The 20,217-nt window shown below is 47.2% G+C and overlaps 1 protein-coding gene and 1 long non-coding RNA gene across 5 annotated transcripts in view; one reads left to right on the top strand and one right to left on the bottom strand.

Annotated features, from left to right (window-relative positions):
- Positions 1 to 20,217, bottom strand: part of Lrrc8b (leucine rich repeat containing 8 VRAC subunit B) — a 59,169-nt gene that overhangs the window by 25,450 nt on the left and 13,502 nt on the right. The window contains exon 1 of one of the 4 annotated variants that reach the window (XM_021647453.2): positions 13,794 to 13,900. The exons of the other annotated variants lie outside the window; for them this stretch is intronic. The gene's annotated coding sequence lies outside the window, so the exon portion shown is untranslated. Of the gene's footprint in view, positions 1 to 13,793; positions 13,901 to 20,217 lie in introns of those variants that run through there. 4 annotated transcript variants of the gene reach the window in all.
- Positions 2,516 to 9,276, top strand: LOC132653213 (uncharacterized). The gene is made up of 4 exons (XR_009590988.1): positions 2,516 to 3,312; positions 5,137 to 5,284; positions 7,107 to 7,281; positions 8,968 to 9,276. It is a non-coding gene; the product is annotated as an uncharacterized LOC132653213 (long non-coding RNA).

Here is a 20,217-nt window from a genome sequence, read left to right as displayed (position 1 = left end):
TTACCTGCTGTGCGGAAGGAGATGCTGGGAGACGGCAAGGCACGGGTAACCATCTACTCTATTCTTGGGGTGGTGAGGAAAGGCAGAGTTTATTAGCCACTTCTCTGTTCCTGTGATAAAATATCGCCGCTGCAGAGCCGACTTGAAAAGGAGGGAGTTTATTTGGGCTTACGGTTCTAGCTGGTATGGTTAGGAGTCCACTGGGGTTCGGAAGGAAGGCAGCAAGCAGCAGGCATGGCAGGAAGTGCACACAGTAAGCAAGGGGCAGAGAGCAAACTCCAAACAGGCAAGGCCTGAGGCTCTCGGAGGCTGTCCTGTGACAAACTTTCTCCTGCAGGACTGGACCGCCTAAACTTCCTGGGAGACTTCTACACAGAATGTGACCTTGCTCTCTGCAAGCTACACACCTTTTAGAAGGAAGCAGGAGCTGCTTTACAAATGAGACCGGAGTGGTTCTATCTGGCCCATGGCTCAGCAGTTCATCTAGTAAAACAGACAGCAGGCACTTCCTCGTCCTTCCTGCCTGCTTATTAAGTAATTAAGATTGACATGATAGACAGCCAGAGCAAGAAGGCATGCTGCTTACACAACATCACACCAAGGAAATCTACCCTCTACTCTCATCAAGGTGAATAACCCACATTTAACTGGCATCGAAATAATAACGCATACATGCTTTGCTTCCAGGTGTATCCAGTTAATGCAGCTTAGTGCCATGCACTTAAGTACGAACTTTCTTTCTGAATGGCTCGATACGGGAACTTCACCTGCCTGTTTCTTCATCTGGGACAGTGAGTAGAAGGGAGGCGGCAGGATGGCTGAGGGCGTGGCTCAATATCCACTTCCACTGGCTGGATCATAAGCTAAGTATCAACTGTTTAATCCACGAAACACTTTATTACAGCACAAAAGACGGCTTTTTACCTAATGGGACTGTCTTAACAGTTAAATTCGGCAACTGTCACTCAAGTGCTTAGCCCACAAACAGGTACAGAGAAACACCCACTCTTCCCAGCACTCGGGGAGGCAGAGGTAGACAGATCTGGATCGCTGTCAGTTTGAGGCCAGCCTGGTCTACAAAGTGAGTGTAGGACAGCCAAGGCTACACAGAGAAACCCTGTGTAGAAAAAAAAAACCCAAACAAAACAACAACAAAACCAATAAATAAACAAATAAAACAAAGTAACACCTAACATTTTAATTTATTAACACAATAGTAGTTTTATAACAAACCAGTCTTTTGAAAGGTTGCCTTCTTGAACTGCCCTGCAAATAATTGGCCTTGACTCTGGGGACCTACGTTAGAAACTTCAAAGACATACTCCCAATGTGGCCCCAGTTATCCAAAAACAAACGGAAACCTACCTTTTCTCAATTATTTATTCTGTGGACCAGGGTGTTATGAAGCCGAAACAAAAGCGATAGACTGTGCTGTAATATTTAAGGCGTTAAAGCAGTCGTTTAACGTCTGTTGCTGAGGAGCCGGACGTGGCCAGCACTGACAGTCTACCATCAATGGAAAACAACAAACCACAACACTGTCATCAGGGGCTGCGAGAGGCTAAGCTGACAACACACGGACGAGGCGGGAGCCTGGATCCGCAGTGCCCACTCCCAGTCTCGGCGCCTGCAGCACAGACAGGCTCCCCGAAACCTCACGGCCAGCCAGGCTAGCTCAGCTGCCACGTTCCAGGTGGAGGGAGAAACCCCATCTCAAAACATAAAACACGAGTGATGGAGGAAGACACCTGACACAGACCTGTACCCATCTCCAACGTGCACATATAAACACACACACACACACACACACACACACACACACATCAAATAAAAGCTCTCATCAAGATGGCACAAGGCGATGCGCTTAACAGCAGTGAATTTTACGCCTGCAAAGGACTGAAACAGGTTTTACCTTTTGTATATTTTACCAAAAATAGTCACGCAGAATAAGAAAACCATTCTTACTGCAATCAACACAAAAGAATTTACACAAGTCAAATATAATCAGCCTCAATGTCCCAGGAACGATAGATAACATGTGAAAATATTACTTTAAATATACCAAACTTTCTTTACCCACGGTGTATATGTTACTATAATTAACTATAATTTTCGATCATCAGTTTATTTGTAACCTTTAATTAGAAGAATTTGGTTAAGCATAACAATGTGATTCCACAAATTTATCCAGAAAACACTTAGGATCTCTTTCTCCCCCACCCCAATGTGTATGGGCAAGTCACCTCACTGGGTCACTGTTAACAGCTCTTTCTAGGTAACACAGGAAGGTCGAAGACCCCTGCCCGGCATTTCAGAGCATCTAAAGGCAAAAGTAGACTGCTCAGTTTTATTTATAAATCTCTGTATTTTTTATCCCTAAGTCCTAGGGGCCAAGTGCTGACTCAGCCGGTCCTCCTCTGCACGCCCGCTTCCCTCACTGGAGGCTGGCTTCCCACGGCAGCAGGGGAGGACACAGGTCCTGGAGCATACCCCAGGCCCACCTCCACTGCCATCTGTGTAGGGCCCACCCTGGTCCTCCATCTTCTCCCCATCTTCCCAGCTTTCACTTTCTCACTGGCCTCCAATGTGTGGAAATCACCCCAGGGGGCAAAAGCAAAGGGATCTCCTGGGAGGCCAGCCAGCTCTGGCTGGTGCCTGGCTGAGGGAAGGCCCAGCACAAAAGATGGAAGCAACACGGCTCAGGTCACAGCTTTATTTACTCAGCTTTGGTTCCAAGGAAACAAAACAGCAAATGTTTCCCCTGGCACCCTGTAACATTTAAGCCCTCCTACAAAGCCAAAAGGAGCCTCTGAAAAGGCCCTGAGGCCCAGGATTCCTGGCAAAGAGAAAAAAAAAAAAATTCAGTGTGGTTAAACAGGAACTGCGTAGAGGGTTCTGTCAAATCTACCTTGTGATGGCAGGTGAACAGGTTCAGTAGACGGAGGAGAGGGTGGAGAGTGGGCCAAGAGATCAAAGGCCCACAATTCCCCGCTCGCAGTCCTGCTCATCTACCTTCCGAACCCAGACAAGACCTTTCACCACACTGCTGGGAGCCAGCACACCGATTTCATCGGCTACTCTTTTCCTGGGAAGTGTAGGAAGCAAAGCATGGACTAGAGCCACAGAGAAACAGGTCAGCTCTGAGTGCACACGCTGTCCCGTCACGTGGGTCTCAGTCAGTGTCCACTTTTGCCTTGAGGTTGAGCCAGTGCCTCGTGTTCTCCGTTTGATGAATGCGGCATCTAGTAGCCAAAAGCCCGCAGCCACTGACTTCTCCACGGGCACAGCGGAAATGTTTGGCGTGCATTTACGGTAAACATGACAGTCTTTTTCTGATAGCACTTTTTAAAATTTATTTATTTAAATTTATTTTTTTAAATAATTTATTCACTTTACATCCTGATTGTGGCCCCCTACCTTGTCTCCTCCTGGGCCCCCTACCCTCCCTCTGTCTTCTAACCCATTCCCCTCCCCTAGTCCTCAGAAAGGGGGAGACCTTCTCCCCTACCATCTGACCCTAGCCTATCAGGTCTCATCAGGACTGCCTGCCTCCTCTTCCTCTGTGGACTGGCAAGGCTGCCCCACCAGGGGCAAGTGATCAAAGAGCAACCGAGTTCATGACAGAGGCAGCCTCTGCTCCCCTGACTCGGGCACCCACATGGAGACTGAGCTGCCATGGGCTACATCTAAGCAGGGGGTCTAGGTCCTCTCCATGCTAGGTCCTTGCTTGGTGCATTGGTAGCACTTTCTATCAGCCGGCCATGTTGCAATCCCGTCCTACTCTCTGCTGCCTTCCCAGAGGCACTTATTATCACTGCACAGCCTGAGAGCTCGCCTGCTGCCTGCTTGCCCTGTCTGATGCTCTCCTCAAGTTCAGTAACTTGAGTGAGTCCCGGAACTCAGAACAATTCGTTAAACAAGATGCAGCTCAGGAGCGGGCTGCATATGTATACCTGTCAGTGTGCACATGCATCCCTGTGTGTGTGTGTGTGGGGAGGCGGGGTCCAAGACCAAATACATACTGTTTACTGTACCACAGACAGCACAGGCTGCTCGGAAGCTCCCAGGAGGCTGTTCTTACTCACAATGGCTGCCCGCTGAGGCAGCACCAGCAAGTTCTCTTGGAAGGTCAGACTCCTCTTCAGGGAGCCACCGAGTCTGTCAGTTAAGCCCCAATGCTGAGTCCATGACTTACAAAGGTATGCCCCGTGGGGCTTCGTCTCTGACCCCCTGACCAGTCGCCACAGGCTCTGCAGCTCTCTGCCCCCGTGTTTCACACACCCATCATCCGCTGAGTGGTCGCTCCACTAAGGACTTCTCCTCTCACCAGCAAGGAGCTCTGAGGCCTGCTCGGCGGCTATTATGCTGGCTAGTGTACCTGGGCTTAGCGTACCAGAGTCCCCGTGCCACGGGAAGGTCCCGGCCTGCAGAGTCTTTCCCATCAACAGGAAGGTGACGGGCCGGGAGGTAGCTCAGCCTCATCACACAGACTCTAGGGCAAGCGGGCGCACAGAAAGCGTCTCGTGAAATCCACACAAGACCGAGGGCATCAGAAATTCCAGCTGTACAGAGGAGCAGAGACGACAGGCTGTACGGACGCCTGCTCCCTGCTTCAGGGCTCGGCAGGACTCCATGGCCCCACAGGGGAGAAGCCACGGCCCCTCAGGGCATGTCAGTTTTCATGGTTGGTCATGAGACGGAAGTTCCTTATGTGGAAGCCTCACACATGACTCTCAAACGAGGGGACCCTCAGCTGGACTAGCTTGGTCTCCTGCCGCTGACTGGAGTTTCTCCTCTATGTGTAGCAGATGATTGCTAGGAAAGATGTTCCTCCTTAGCAGCCAAATTCAAAAGGTGGAAAGGCTGTCCCGAGAAAATGAATTTTTTTTTCCTGTTGCACCCCCGGAAGAAACAGTTTCCTATTTCTATTGACACCATCTGTCTTTATTGAGGAGCTTTAGCCATTCAGGAAATGCCGCCATGGAGTCATGCCGGCTGAAAGACAGGCAGGTAGAAAAGAGGAGTCACAGCGGCCATCAACTTGTGTCGTACCCCAAAACACAGCCACCAAGAGAAAGTGAAAGAATGTCATATCTTGCTTTGCATGGACTCTGACGCCGTGTGACAACGAATCAGGGCCAAAGTTCTGAGTGTGAAACCTTGTCCAGGCGATGAGGGATTGGGATGGCCTAAGGTCAAAGCCGGCCCTGAGAAGGAGTTTGTGCTCTGGTGAGAGAAGACACAGTATGCGACAATGAAGAAACTGACACACGCGTGTCTTGAGGTAACATCAAGGAAGGGATGATGTCAGCGCAAGGTGCACAGGTGTGCACAGCTGGGCTGAAGGGACAGAGAAGCAGGGGCACCTCATGAAGGACTCCTAATAGACGGGGCACCGGGCAGGACCAGGCAGCACTGGGCACACCACGAAGAACTCAAACAAACCCAGAACGGAAAGCCAAAGTGAGCTCAGGGTTAACAGACAGGGAGCAGTGGAAGTTTTCAGACAAACACCATGAGGATAAGAATTAAAAAAAAGTAGATTAGGGTCAAATATTAAATAAAGTCTCAAATGTCAAGATAATAAATTTTTAGAATGCAATCCAAGCCCCGAGCATAACAGATACGGGAAATAGCACTTTGGGAACTAACAAAGATTTTCACAAGCAGAAAAGAATTCAGACTGGATCCCACACATTGTAAAAAGTCATTGAGCAATGGAAAAATGGAAGACTGTCTCAGAGAACACACTACATTTTAGGATATTAATTTAAAAACATTCATTGGTGAAAGCCTGACAATGAGAGCAGGAAGCCCAATTTTATATTAGGATACATATCTGATAACCTCCAGAAGCAAAACATAAATGGACTTCACAATAGATGTTCCAAGGACTTATTAAAAAAATCAAATTTCCAGATTAGCCTGGCAAATGATGCAACTACACAGAGCAATTAGATTGTGAGGAAGCAGAATTTTCCTGAAAGTCTTAACTGGTTTTTAAAATTACTTTTAGAAGAAGTGGATTTGGTAGGTTGTATTTTAGACCAGAAGGCAACTGAATACTTCAGTAGAATTAAATATTTTGCCATCCAAATATCACTTTAAAATAAATAGCCAAATATTTCATGCAATGCTTTACCATGGGTGAGCAGTCATTAAACGCACACACAAAAGGACGCTGGCGCTTCCCATGGCCATGAGAGCTCTCTGATAAAGAAGTTGCCACCTTAATACACTGGGCTGTTGGTCATTAGACGAATTAGGCCTTATGTCACTCACCCTACAATCAAACCTGCTGAAAAATCAAATTGCAATTACGCTAATTACGGACCAACACTTCACTTGTTTCACAACTGGTGCCTAATCAAACAGTTCTGTGGAAGAGATGACATCACCACATGGAACCTAAATAGCTTCATTGCCAAGTAGGATAGTAGGATCTTTTTTCTCCCCCCTTTTCTTTTGAGTTTAAGCAACTGTGGTTGGGGCACAGCTTTGCCAGTAAAGAACCCACCAGGCAAGCACTCTTTAGCTGAGAAAAAAAAAAAAAAAGCCAGAAACAGTGAGTGGCCTTCAACCTCAGTGCTGGGAAGATGGACACAGGAGAATTCGGGGTTTTCCGGCCAGTCAGTTAGCTCTAGGGTCAATGACAGAGCCTGTAAACTCAGAAAATAAGGTGGTAAGCAACTGAAGAAAACACCCGACATTGGCTTCTGTGGGTGTGGACTTACACACACACACACACATACAGAGAGAGAGAGAGAGAGAGAGAGAGAGAGAGAGAGAGAGAGAGAGATTAAGCAGCTGACTTAGCAGTTCAGGCATTAGGAAACTTCATCCTATAAAAATCACTGAGTGGGGAGGGAGGACCATTAGGATGAGATGTCACAGAAAAGTAGAGCATTATGGGAGGGAATGAGCAAAGAACAAACTATAATGGCATACACATATGACAATGCTTTAATAAACTAGATGCAAATTTTGAAAACTATTTTTAATTAGCAAATAACAGCATGAACTAAACCTAAATCAAACTAAAATTTGATCCCCCACTTGGCAGCTACATTTTTCTCTCCTAACCATGTTATTTAAATATTTCCCAGGAACAGGCTGAGTGGGCAAACCAGGAAGTGAAACTGAATATAATCCCACTGTGAAAGCTGAGGGCAAGGAAAGACACTTTGGAATTAGTTGAAGTGCTGTTAAAATTTCATTGAAAAGTCCATTCCCTTGGCAACATCAATTTAATCAGAGCCACACTGAGAGGGATTTCAAGAGGTAAGTCTTCAATTTGTTGCCTGGCAAGTGATCTAATCTTTTATGCAAATGTATTTTCCTATTATAGTCTGAGTAACTCAGCCAGCCCTGCGGAGTGGGGAGCAGGGAGAAGCTATCCTTCCACGCTGGTAAATGTGCTCATAAAACACAATGGCGATCCGAAGCGGTGGCTCTGAGGGGAACGTGGCCTTAGCTTCTTAGATAACAGATCCCCCTTCTCTGAACTGCTCTGCTTGGGATCTGGCCAGATTCTGTCTTCTGCCGTAAAGTGTACACTTCCTGTGCAATCACCCAGCCACGGTAAGAATTAAAGTACTGTAATTCTGTTGTGCAAGATACTGTTAAACAAAACCCACTACTGTTGGCTTTGTTTCTGACATGAATACTGAAAAAGCATTGTCATTTCTTGGGATCTGCAATCCTGCTGCTTATTCCTAGGAGACTGGGTGTAGAAGGGGGCCTAGAAAAAAAACCAAAAACATTCTCACTCACTGACTTGTTTTCCTCTGACTTTAGGCAGCGTTGAGTAAGCTTAATGACATGAAGTGTGACATTTTTGGGAACATTCCTTAGCAACCCAAGTAAGTTAGACCCTCAATGACCCTTAGCCCCTTAGTCGTTACAAAACAAAACAAAACAAAACAACAACAAAAAAAAAGGAAACTTGAGTGTCACTCCACAAAGCAAGCCTACTGCTGTCACAAATATGAACACAATTTAAAGGACGGGGCACACGGATAAAACAAGCAGTGACCAGCAAGTCAGTTTGAGTGTACATATATGTGAACACCTCAGGGCCTGTTCTGCCAGGGCACTGCCATTCCTAACAGAGCAAGCCAGCCCCACTGCCACCATGTTAGAAGAGACTGACGAGCCCAAGTAAAGCTAACTGAATGTTTTATCTGTAGACACACTGGAAGGAGTGAGAACTGAAGGAGGTTACCGGACAGTAGAACATGAGATGTCTCCACGTGGAGAGGTGCTTGTTGCCACGCCTGACGACCTAAGTTCAATCCCCAGGTCTCACATGGCAGAAGGAAAAGACAGCTCCTCAAAGTCCCTTACCTCCACCTGCGCGTGCGCGTGCACACACACACACATTTTTAAAGAGAAGCAAACCAGCCCTTTAGACAACCTTTCCTCTGGGCCCCCTCTCCTCGTCTGTGGTTCCCTCCCTCCCCTCTATCAGGTAGTACACTTTAACTCTAGAGCCCCGTATTTAGAGTTGTCTTGCTTCAGTTCCTTTGCCAGGGAAAATCTGTTGGGCGTTTGCTGAGTGAGGGGGTAACCGGACAAGGAAGCATAGTGATTTTGTGCCTCCCTTCACAGCACTCAAGTCAGGGAAGATGGGTAACAGCAGTGAGTAAGGGAAAGGGAAACAGATGAGGCACAGGTGACTAATTCTCAGCACAGAACACTCCTAAGTGTGTGGAGCAGTCTTTTCCTAAAGAGTTACGAAAACCGTGCCCTTGACTTTAAGAATATCAGCTTCAGAGAGAAAATGCAATTTCAGCCAGAGATCACCGGTGACAGAGTGCTTGCCTGGCGGGCATAAGGCCCTGAGTTTGATCCTCCGCTATGAAGGACGCTATAGCAAGGGCAGGTGGCTAGGGGAGAAGGTGAGCCTGCTCCGACACCAACTACTGAATACAGTTCTGTACTAGCTTTTGCTTTGTTTTGATACAGGGTCTCCTGTGGCCCAGTCTGGCCTGAAGCTCACGAGGTGGCCAAAGCTGACTTTGAACCTCTGACTCTCCTGCCTCCATTTCCCACGGGCTGCTGGGATGACAGATTTCAGCCACCATTCCACATTCCAGGCACAATCGTTTGAAGCTTCCTAAAGCTACCAGAGTGCTGTGGGATGACGTACCCCCAGTCTTCAGAGGTGTACGGGGGTGCTGGAGGAGATGCTCTGGGCAGGAGAACGAGGCAGCATGGTCCTGAGCAAGGAGCTATGTCTGAGAAGGTCTCTCTGAATAAATAATGTACTGAGTACATTGGGCTTCAGATCTCAGAACAAACCATATGGTTGGCTCGACTCAGAAAGGATAATCATAGAATCTGAAAGAATGAAGCAATATTTTAAGCAATATTGGAAGTGTGGGAAATACTTCAGTTGAAGGTGAAGTGAGGACAGCAAAGGGACCAGGAGGTAACTACTGCAGTTATGACAGGGACAGGTACAAACCCCTGAAAAGGTTCACATCTGAAGAAAGAAAGAAATGATGGACTCAGGAGGGACGCTGGGCTGGGAATGGCTCTCTCTAACATGGGAGTCTGTGAGTAGCCTGCTCCCTGCTTCATGTCAGATCAAGAGTAGTTAACCTAGCTGAGGCTTTTTGGCCTTAGGGTTTGGCATACCTAGTCTTTAACTGAAAAGTGCTAATAGAATACGGCTCTCGAGAGAGAAATGTACACAGGAAAGACAGCAGAGAGGCGGGCGGTCCACAGGATACCTAAGAAAGGGTGATTAAACTGAGCTGGGACTCAGTGGTTATGGCAAACCCACACATCTAAACGCTTTTCCACCAGATGTTACAGCGAGTCCCTGCTGGGAACAGGCTCTGTGGCTTTGCAGACATTTAACAGGAGGTCTTGGTGTCACACCAGCCATTAAAGAGAACCAGGACACAAGCACAGATGACAAGCCTGGTTTGGGCTAGAGGGCCAGCAGTGGTGGTGGAGGGGGGGAACTTGGGCTGTACGAGCTATAAACGGCAAGGTCTGCGGAGCCTGCACACTTTCAAGATTCGGAGGATTAACGGAAGATAGAGAAGCCAACCAGAGCTGGCTGTGTGTGTGTGTGTGTTAGGCTGCTCAGTTCTACCAAAGGCTCTGGGATCTTGCATATAAAGTCCTGAACTATAAACAGAGTATTGAAACAAAACAAAACAATAACAACAACAACAAAAAACCAAAAAAAATGGCCTCCTATATAAGCTTTTCATTTACAAAATTGCCCTCTAAAGAATTCTATTTAAAAGCAGGTGACCTCATTTTATTTGTGACAGCTTAGTAGAGAAGACATAAACTTCACTTATTACTATATAGTGGTTCACATATATAATTCCAGCGGGTGGGAAACAGGTACAGGAAATTATGGGCTCCAGGATAGTGTGGTCTACATAGTAAGAGCCTGTCTGAAAGAACAAACAACTCCCACAACACCAAACAAACATGTTATAGAATGGGTGAACGCGTGCGCGCGCACACACACACACACACACACACACACACACACACACAGAGAGACCTACAAAGCACCTCAAAATAACTTGTACTTGGGTGCCCAACTGGAGGCAAACAGGAAGTATTTAAGACTTGTTTCTCACGGCGCGGTGCTCGCTGCCTTCCTGACTATGAACTGCCAACAAAACCTGCGAGGTGCACTTTTCACTTTACTCCAGTGCTTAAAAAAGTGACTTCGCTCAGACCACACTGAAGGACGTGTATTCTAAACTACCGGTCTGAGAACTAGTGACCACGTTTAGGGAAGACCAACAGGGACCTCAGGAGAGGTGTCTTCGGTTGTCCTTCCTTAGCTGGAGAGACTGTATCCTCGGGCAATGTGATTTGGAAGAATTGTGCTTGCCTTCTTTGGCCGCACAGAATTCACCTGCCATTTGCACACTTGACGGTTATTTATTCTGCCTGTCTCCATCTGCTGGAGGGAGTGCCCCAGGATCGTGGGCTCTCCCTGTGGAAATCACGGCTTCCCACCATCAGGCTCAGACCCTAAATACTTATCCCACTTTAAGAACTGTGCTCTTCTTTAGTAATCACGCCCCAACCCACACGATTCAACTTAATTTTTACTACGACGTCTGCCCATATACCCAAAAGAACTCCTTTGGGAGCTGACCGAGGCTCCGGGTCCTCAGAGGACGCCTCTGCCATGTCTGTCTGGAAGGGGGCTGGGGTATCGGCCCCGCACCTGCTGTCCTATTCTGGTTTCTGGCTCCCCCCTCTCACTTCCTGTTGGTTGTGCGCTGTGTTCTACTCTGCATTTCCTCTTGGTATTCTACCCTAGGTACCGGAGTTTGACATCTGTTGTTTTCACTGTCTGAAACTTTTGATGACTTAACCTGGGGAATTACCTAGGCCCACCTTCCTCCAAGGCACAGCCAGCTGCACAACAACCTTCAGGGTGGACACTCCGGCCACCTCTCCCTTCAAGGCTGTTCTTCCCTGTCCACACCACAGAGCCCACCAACCTCCCCACTGCCCTGCCTGACCAGATAACCACAATGACAACTGCATTCATTATTCACCGTAATCTTTTCCTGGGCAACTAGATTAAGTTTATATGGATTACTGCGTGATCAAATCCAGGGAGAAGCTATCATACTCCAAATTCATGTTGAGAACGACATGAAAACTCCAATCTCACAGAGGTGTATTTTATTTAAGTCAGCATTTCCATTTCACACCTCAATACATGTTAGGAAAAAATACTGGGGTGTTTCTGAAATGAAGACAGCACAAAATGCCAGCCCCAACTTTTGACGCCCTTATATTAGGGCTAAGGTAATTCATAGGCAATTCACAGGCCGCAATTCCAAGCATATCCAACCTGTGCAAGGGGGCGCTCAGCGAGGTGCAGACTCAGCAGCTGCCAGCTCTCGAGTGGTGACTCAAATTAGCTAGACTGAAAATAAACGTAAGGGCACGCAGCTGGCGCATGGCTGTGCCTGAGCCACGTGACTTGGTTTCCCTGTTTGTGCAAACGGCTTTGCAAGCAGGACGGAAACCTAGCACGTGCCTGTCTCCCCTGCACACACAAGGAGAGCCCTGGGGACGCCTCCACCGGGCTCCTTTGCTTTCGTGGGCCCCATAAACTGCATGGTGACTTCTTGACCTTAAGAGAAGCGGAGATCTACGGTCAACGATCGGCACGAACTAGTTACAGGATAAGGGCTCTGGATTTTGAGGAGTGTTTTACACTGAGGGAACTTGGCTAACAAGACTGAAGAAGGGCCAGACAGGTGCAGGGTCAGACTCGTGTGCACGGCCACTGCATACAGGCGGCTTGCTGGCTCTCAGGGTGACAGGCCTAATCAATGTTTTAACTTCTCATCCCGGGAAATTCTTCTCAGCACACAAAAGCAGACTGCACGCACACCCACCAATGTGCACGTGCCTACGGGAGAGTCACAACGCACAACCTCTCTGGCCCATCCGAATCACGTTCTAGACACAGCTTATATCTTATTTCAATGACTCTTACATAGATTCCTAAAACTATAACCAAAATACCGAAAACACATTCGATGGGTTGCTGTAGATGCTTAATCTTCTGAAAACCACAAAAGGCCTGACTTTGGAGTCTTTGCTAAATTCCACAGAGTAACCTCAGACCATTCACACAAGCGCAGTTGAGATGCATCAACCGTATATATTCCCTCAGAACTAGAGGAATACTGGGCACAAGAGCCTGTGTGTGTGTGTGTGTGTATGTGTGTGTGTGCACATGCATCTGATGGAGGTCAGAGGTCAAAGTCAGATGTCTTCTATCACTGTCCACCTTAAGCTCTTCCACTGACCTGAGGCTTGCTCACTCACCGAGAATGGCTGGTCAATAAGACCCAAGAATTCTGTCTCCACCTCTCTGGTGCTGGGATTGCAGGCACGCACAGAGCACAGCTTTCATAAGGTGCTGGGACCTGATCCAGCTCTCTATGATCAAACTTGATTATCAGCTCAGCCCCAGATGCAAAGATTCTCAAGAGCAAAGATAGTTGCACATTATCTGTCTTCCAAAGATAGTCAGGAGGTGATGAATGTGTACTACTTTAATCCTTTATACATTCTTATATTCTAGTTTTTGTATTTTTAAATTTTATTTATATGGTTGTTTTGCCTGCATATGTCTGTCCACCATGTGCCGGAGGTGAGAAGGCAGCAATGGATCCTGTGGAAATGGAGTTAGGAATGGTTGTGAACTGCCATGTGGGTGCTGAGACTCAGACCTGGGTCCTCTGGAAGAGCAGCCAGCGTTCTTGTGGTGGTGTGAATAGGCATGGCCCCATAAACTCACACGTGTGAGTGCTGGGCCATAGGGAGTGGCACTAGTAGGAGAGAGTGTGTCACTGTGGAGGCCGGCTGTGAGGTCTGATATATGCTCAAGCCACGCCCAGTGAGACAGCCCCCTTCTGCTGGCTTTGGATCAAGATGTAGAACTCTCAGCTCCTCCTCCAGCACCCTGCCTACCATGCTTCCCGCCATGATAACAGACTATAGACCTCTGAAACTGTAGCCAGCCCCAATTAAACGTTTACCTTTATAAGAGTTGCCCTGGTTACAGTGTCTCTTCACAGCAACAGAACTCGAAGACAGTTCTTAACCACTGAGCCATCTCTCCAGCCCTAAAACTTAAGCTTTTTAGTGGCTGTTTTAACAAGTGGCTTGCAAAAATCTTAAAAGCTTTAGGAAATTAGTTTCGATAAGCCAGTGTGTGTCAGCATTAACATCCCCAAGTCACACTGAAATAACTAGTAATTCCTGACTCTCACCAACTGTGTAGATTCCTCTGGTTCTCTGTCCTCTCTGCAGTGGAGGATGATTTAAGCGAGAAGAGGGAGATTTGCTTCGGGAAGCTGTACCGAGGTGGGAGGCGCTGGGGCTGGCTTCCTGCTGGCTTCCTGTTGTACCAGCCTGCTCGCGCTGCTTCTGAGAAGCTACGGGAGACGCCCCAGGAATGTTCATCTTCATGCCACCAGGAAGCTGTGCCACACGTTCATCTACAGTTGTCTATGCCCTGGCTCCAGGGAAAGCAGCTTGCAAAGGAGCAGAAGGGCGAGTTGGAAGGAGGAGAGACACCTCCATTCCACGTCCATGAGCTGATGACGTTAATGAGTCCTAAGCTGAAGAAGATGGGCTGTAATGCCAGTTAGCAAAATTGGTCATTATATTTTCCTTTCAGCACCCACCACAGTGTGGTTGGACATTCACACTGCCACTGCCTTAAAAGGCAGGGAACCTCTCTGACTGTACAGGTACTACAGGGCTTAATTACTAGTGGGGAAGACTAATGGGCAGTCAGACTTGGGCAGCTCACACCTGGCATAGTTTTTACATCATGCATTGACTGGATGCCTTGTGTGAAAAAGTCGTGGGAAACCGCATACCACTCCGGTAGGCAAGCAGTGGGGCGGGAGGAAAGGGGACAGCAGAGCTCAGGGGCCTGTGTCTGTGTCTCTGTCTCTTATGTGCCGGTCTTCTGAGCCTACCCATAGAAACAGAACAGCAGCTGCCATTCTACTTCACAAAACCATCATAATCCACTGTGATGGTGTGTCTAATGGTGGCTGTGAAACTGGGCTATGCCATTCCCAGAAATGAATGGTTCTATCAGTAACAAAGAAATCTATTGCTTTGATCCTGAATACAGGAGGGGAATAAATTAAAACTCTCAAAAGGAGAGAGAGAGAAATGGTGCCGAGATTGGATGGTATTCATAGCCAACAACAAAGCAAACCAGGAGGGCTGTGAGGGGAATGCCATGTTCCTCATCATGCTAGAACTGAAGAAACTGACCGACAAGAGACTGCTAGCATTGCCACGGGGCCATGCAACCTTCCTGTTGTATTAGATAATGAAATTAAAAGGCAAGATTCAACACGTGATCTCCTCTCTTCAAATAAAGCTGCAGAATAATTGGATGGAACTGTTATTATTCTGCATTTACGCTCTCCTGGGACACTCTCACAGGCTTTGCCTTTCTCAGTGTCCATTCTGATTTGCCAGAGCCAATGATTACTCAAGAGTGAACATCTACCACATCATGCCAGGCACTGCTGACATCACAAACAGACTTGAGGTCTCTTCAGGCTCCAGGCGGGAGGAGGAGCTGGATTTACCAAGAGTATTCTCACACTATAGAGTGCACTAATGTTCTACGGGAGAGCAGCAAAGAGGCTTAGCCTATGTAACACATGACCTGGGATATTAGCAACATTACTGTAAGCTTTCTTACAAGAAACGGACAATTACAAGGGCTGGGGAGGAAGGTTTGTGTGCTGTAATACAAAACAAAGGTCTTGAATGATCTAGGCCAACCCTGAGAAGGGTTTTATCCATTTGAGACCTTAATACGACTTTGCAGTCGTCGTTGAAACAACATCTGCTGGCCTGGTAAATCCAAATGAGATTATCAGGTCCGACTCACAGACACACAGATGAGATTATCAGGTCCGACTCACAGACACACAGAGCCTTTCAGACATAGCACAGGGACAATAAAGCGCCAAAATAAAAACCTTAGGAGAGGGGGAAACATTCTGTTTAAAAAGAAGCTTTTAAAGACTTGACCACAATCTACAACAACCCTGAGAGCTATCTGGAATGGCACAGACATGTACCAAGAACCTGGTTTCCTACCTCCCACTGTTTCCAGCCAAAGTCTACGGCACATACACAGCCTTACATCCTTTTTCCACCAACAGACACAGACACTCTGAACATCACAACTTGCTTGCTTCTTCACAACGAAGGTCATAATAGGATCCATCTTCTTTGCACAGACCGTTAAGTAATGAGACTGGCAAAGTCATTAACTTTGTGATCTTTCAATCACACTGAAAAAAGGCCCAAGGCCAAAGTTTAAGACACCCAACAAATATAACGAAGTTTTTCTTTGTTTTTTAACCTTCTAGATGTATGTTTCTTGGAGCATCCTGAGTACCGACGCCCTGGAGACCAAACAGTGTCAAACAAGACCCAAGGTTGCAATCTCCCATCCCAGCATCTGCACTGACAATGTAAAGAATGGCCGTGTTCTGTTTTCTCATCTGTAGAGCAACTTCTGCGTTTCTCTTCCTCTCTCTGATGGAGAGATAGCTCAGCAATCGTTGCTCCTGCAAATGACCCAGGTTTGACTCCCAGCACCCACATGGTGGCTCACAACCATCTGTACATAGCTCTAGTTCCAGGGGATCTGACACCCTGATCTCTGCAGCCATCAGACGTGTGGGGTACATTTACTCGCAGGCAGAACACACATACATAGAAAATAATATCAATCTAAAAACCTTCAAAACATAAATCCAACTTATCTGCAGTCTTCCTTCTAAATCCACAACTGTGCGAGCCTAATTTTACAGCAGTAATTTGGTGTTACTTTCACAACTAGAAGGAAAGAGTTGACTAAAGCCCTAGTTACTGATTGGACAGATGTTCATCAAAAGACAAGTAAAGGTGGAGATTTCCCTACTAGCTCTTCTCAGGTAGAAAAAAGGGAAGAAGCCTCATATGAGGACCGGCAGGCCCTAATAGGCAGCTGAGGTGAGGTGGAAATCAAGGGTAAACTTGGCGTGGTCAAAGGTTGAGAGCAGCTCATGAGAAGATGATAAAATGTGGCTGTTCGATGTTTCCTATCACCAATGTAATACTGGCAACAGCCCCCAGGGTTTGCTAGTAGAGCAAATGAGATAAGCCTGTGACTTACTTAAACGTGACATAGCATAACATCCATGTGACAACCCTCCAGAGTGCTGCGTGAGGAAGCCACAAGGCTGGATGGAATGAGCAGCAGACTGACATGGTGGCATACAGGACCTAAGCAGGAGCCAAGAGCTGAGCCGCTGTGAAGAACACAGCCAAGAGTTCACAAGCCTGCCCAAACAATGGACCCTCCTCTCTAGAACCTGGCGTGGATTCAAGACCCAAGAATCAACCCGGAAGCCATGAAAGTAAGATATGCTCAAGGCCAGTGTCTTTGCTCAATCCCATCTTTCTGGTATTCCACAGTGGCTGGCTTTATACCCAAGTTTCAAATGCTCCCGGAATGTTAACCTCTTTTAAAGGTTATCATCCAAGACCGTAGTCCATGAATTTAAATGATTATCAATATCAAGGAAGTAGTTACTGACGTTATCGGCTCTCTCCATCACTCAGCTTCGTATCCCGGGCTGCCTTCCTAGTCTCCACGTAGCGCAAGACAACACTGGATTTCTGCTCTTCCTATCCTCACCTCCAAGAGCTCTGGGCCACGCCGCACCACAGCTAACCAGGTGAGAGAACCAGGGCTCTGTCCGGCTGAGCTGCACTCCCAGCCCGTTTTTGCTCGAGACGGAGCCTCACATAGAATGGACAGGCCTGTAACGTGTGTGGGAGCTATGGGCAGGTACTACTAAACCAAGTTCAAGCTCTGTTCACAGCAGTCTCCAAATGGGCTGCTTCAGACACCTGCAAAATAGATGCACACAAGGAGAAAGAACTCTCATCCACGCTACCACAGATGACCCTAACATTAACAAGAAATGCTGTCTCCCGGGACGCCAGCTTCAGCATTAGTCAAAACAGAGATAATTCCTGCTGGCCTAGTTTCTGCTTCCACACTGATGAAAACATCAAAGCTCTGAAATCAACATCCGCCCACGAGTTGTCAGAGACGGGTGGCCCACGAACGAGGAAACTGCCCACAAATTCAGCCTCTGTTCTCCTGGGCTTTCGTAAAGCCCACCAACCTCACCCACCGTGTCCTGGTGCCATCCCATTCCCAGGGCTCCCTGGTCGCCAACCTAACCTGCCTAGAAGGAGCTCACTCTCCCCACACAATCAACTCCATTTCCTTCAGACCACTCTCATTGTTGGGAGATGTCCACATAGAGAGTTACATAAAACGTGAGGATTTGGTGGAGAACTTAATCCATTCCTCCTCTGAAAGATGGCAACATGTGAGAGCTACAGGAACAGAGGCACAGCTGGCCAGAAATTAGATCCGGAGCTGTCTCAGTTATGGGTTTTTGCTTGTTTGTTGTTGTTTTGAGACAGGGTTTCTCTGTGTAGCTCTGGCTGTTCCAGAACTCACTCTGTAGACCAGGCTGGCCTCCAACTCAGAGATCCGTGAGCCTCTTCCTCCTGAGTGCTGGGATTAAAAATGTGCACCACCACTGCACAGCTTAGTTAGGGTTCTATTGCTGTGAAGAGACACCATGGCCAAGGCAACTCTTACAAAGGCAAACATGTAATTGGGGCTGGCTTGCCGTTTCAGAGATTTAGTAGCCCATTATAAACACAACAGCAAGCGGGCAGACATGGTGTTGGAGAAGGAGCTGAGAGTTCTACATTTTGATCCACAGGCAGCAGAAGGAGACTGTGTACCGCACTGGGTGTAGCTTGATCATAGGAAACCTCGAAGCCCCGCCCCACAGTAACACACTTCCTCCAACAAGGCCACACCTTCTAATAGTGCAGCTCCCTATAGGCCGAGCATTCACACACGTGAGTCTATGGGGGCCATTCCCATTCAAACCACCACATTCCATACTCCCTGGCCCCCAAAGGCTTGCAGCCATACCGTAATGCAGAGATGCATTCCCTCCAAATTCAAAGGTCCCCATGGTCCAGCACAGTCTCAACACTGTAAAGGTCAAAGTTCACTGAGACTCATGCAATCTCTTAATGGTAATCCCCTATAAAATCAAAACGCAGACCACATACTTCCAACGTATCATGGCACAGGATATACATTACTGTTCCAAAACACAGGAAGGGGACCATCCTGGGCCAAAATAAGACTGAAAACCAGCCGACAAAGTCCAAACTCTACATCTCCATGTCTGATGTCAAACACTCCAGTTCTCCAACTCCTGTCATCTTTGTTGACTGCAGCATACTTCTCTCCTGAGGGCTGGTTCCACTCCCTGTTGGCGCCTTTCCTTGGCTACTATCTCATGATTCTGGCGTCTCCAGATTTTTGTGTCTCTAAGACAATCCAGGCTTCACCTTCACGGCTTCACACAATGGCCTCTTTGGGCTTCCTTACAGGGACACCCCTGCCATACACCTGGCCTCAGTGGCTTTCCTAAGTCAGAGGGAGATTCCAGAACCCCTTCTTCCATTTTTGACTCTAAAGCCAGAACTACATGGCTGAAGCTACCAAGTTCTGCTACTTGCTGGGGCTGGACCATGGTCCTCTCATGCAATTTCATATTTACCAGCTTTCTGTTTTCAATAGTTTTCAATGGGAGCTATGGGCAGGTACTACTAAACCAAGTTCAAGCCCTGTTCACAGCAGTCTCCAAATGAGCTGCTTCAGACACCCTGCAAAATAGATGCACACAAGGAGAAAGAACTCTCATCCACGCTACCACAGATGACCCTAACATTAGCAAGAATGCCTAATGCCTAAGCCTGGCTGTTCTGGAACCTGCTCTGTAGACCAGGTTGCCTTTGAACTCAGAGATCTGTATGCCTCTGTCTCCTGAGTGCTGAGATTAAAGGCATGTACCATCATACCTGGAGCTTTTCTTTAGTTCCTTTTCACTTCTTTCTCTTCTTCTTTCTTTCTTCCTTTTGTTTGTTTTGGATTTGTTGTTGTTTTTGTTTCTCAAGACAGGGTTTCTCTGTGTAGCCCAGGTTGTCCTGGACTTGAGTTGTAGACCAGGCTGGCTTTGAACTCAGGGATCCACCTTCCTCTCCCTCCCAAGTACTGGGATTAAAGTTGTGTGCCACCACACCTGGCTTTTCTTTTGACTTTTAATTTCTTTTCACAAGCTGGAAGATTGATTGGGTAAGGTCTTGCCCTAAGGTATGAACTCCCTTTATTCCATTCACTAACTGGCTTATCTCCCCGAACACAGGACTCAGATCATTATACTTCCTGGTGCTACTTTTCTTCTCAGTTTATGCATGTTGTATTTTTATGTGCTCAGCTTGCTCCTTTCATTATAAATCTTCATGAAAGTGAGCACTAAATCTTTGTAAGAGCGATATGGCATAGTCAACACTAGGCCGTTCTGAGATTTTCTTTTCCAGTGGAATTAATCCACAACTCTTTACTTTAGCCTCAGGTAGACTTTTTAATCAAGGGCACCAAGCAGCCAGTTTTTAGCCAAAATATCACAAGAATAGTCTCTGAGCTGTATACTTCTCCTCTGAAATCACTTGAGCCAGGACCCCACCGTTCAAATCACTTAGCATTCCTGACTTCCG

Source organism: Meriones unguiculatus, chromosome 3 (assembly GCF_030254825.1).
Source record: "Meriones unguiculatus strain TT.TT164.6M chromosome 3, Bangor_MerUng_6.1, whole genome shotgun sequence".
NCBI lineage: Eukaryota > Metazoa > Chordata > Mammalia > Rodentia > Muridae > Meriones > Meriones unguiculatus.
Note: the sequence above shows the minus strand (reverse complement) of the source record. Positions and strands in the feature narration are given on the sequence as shown.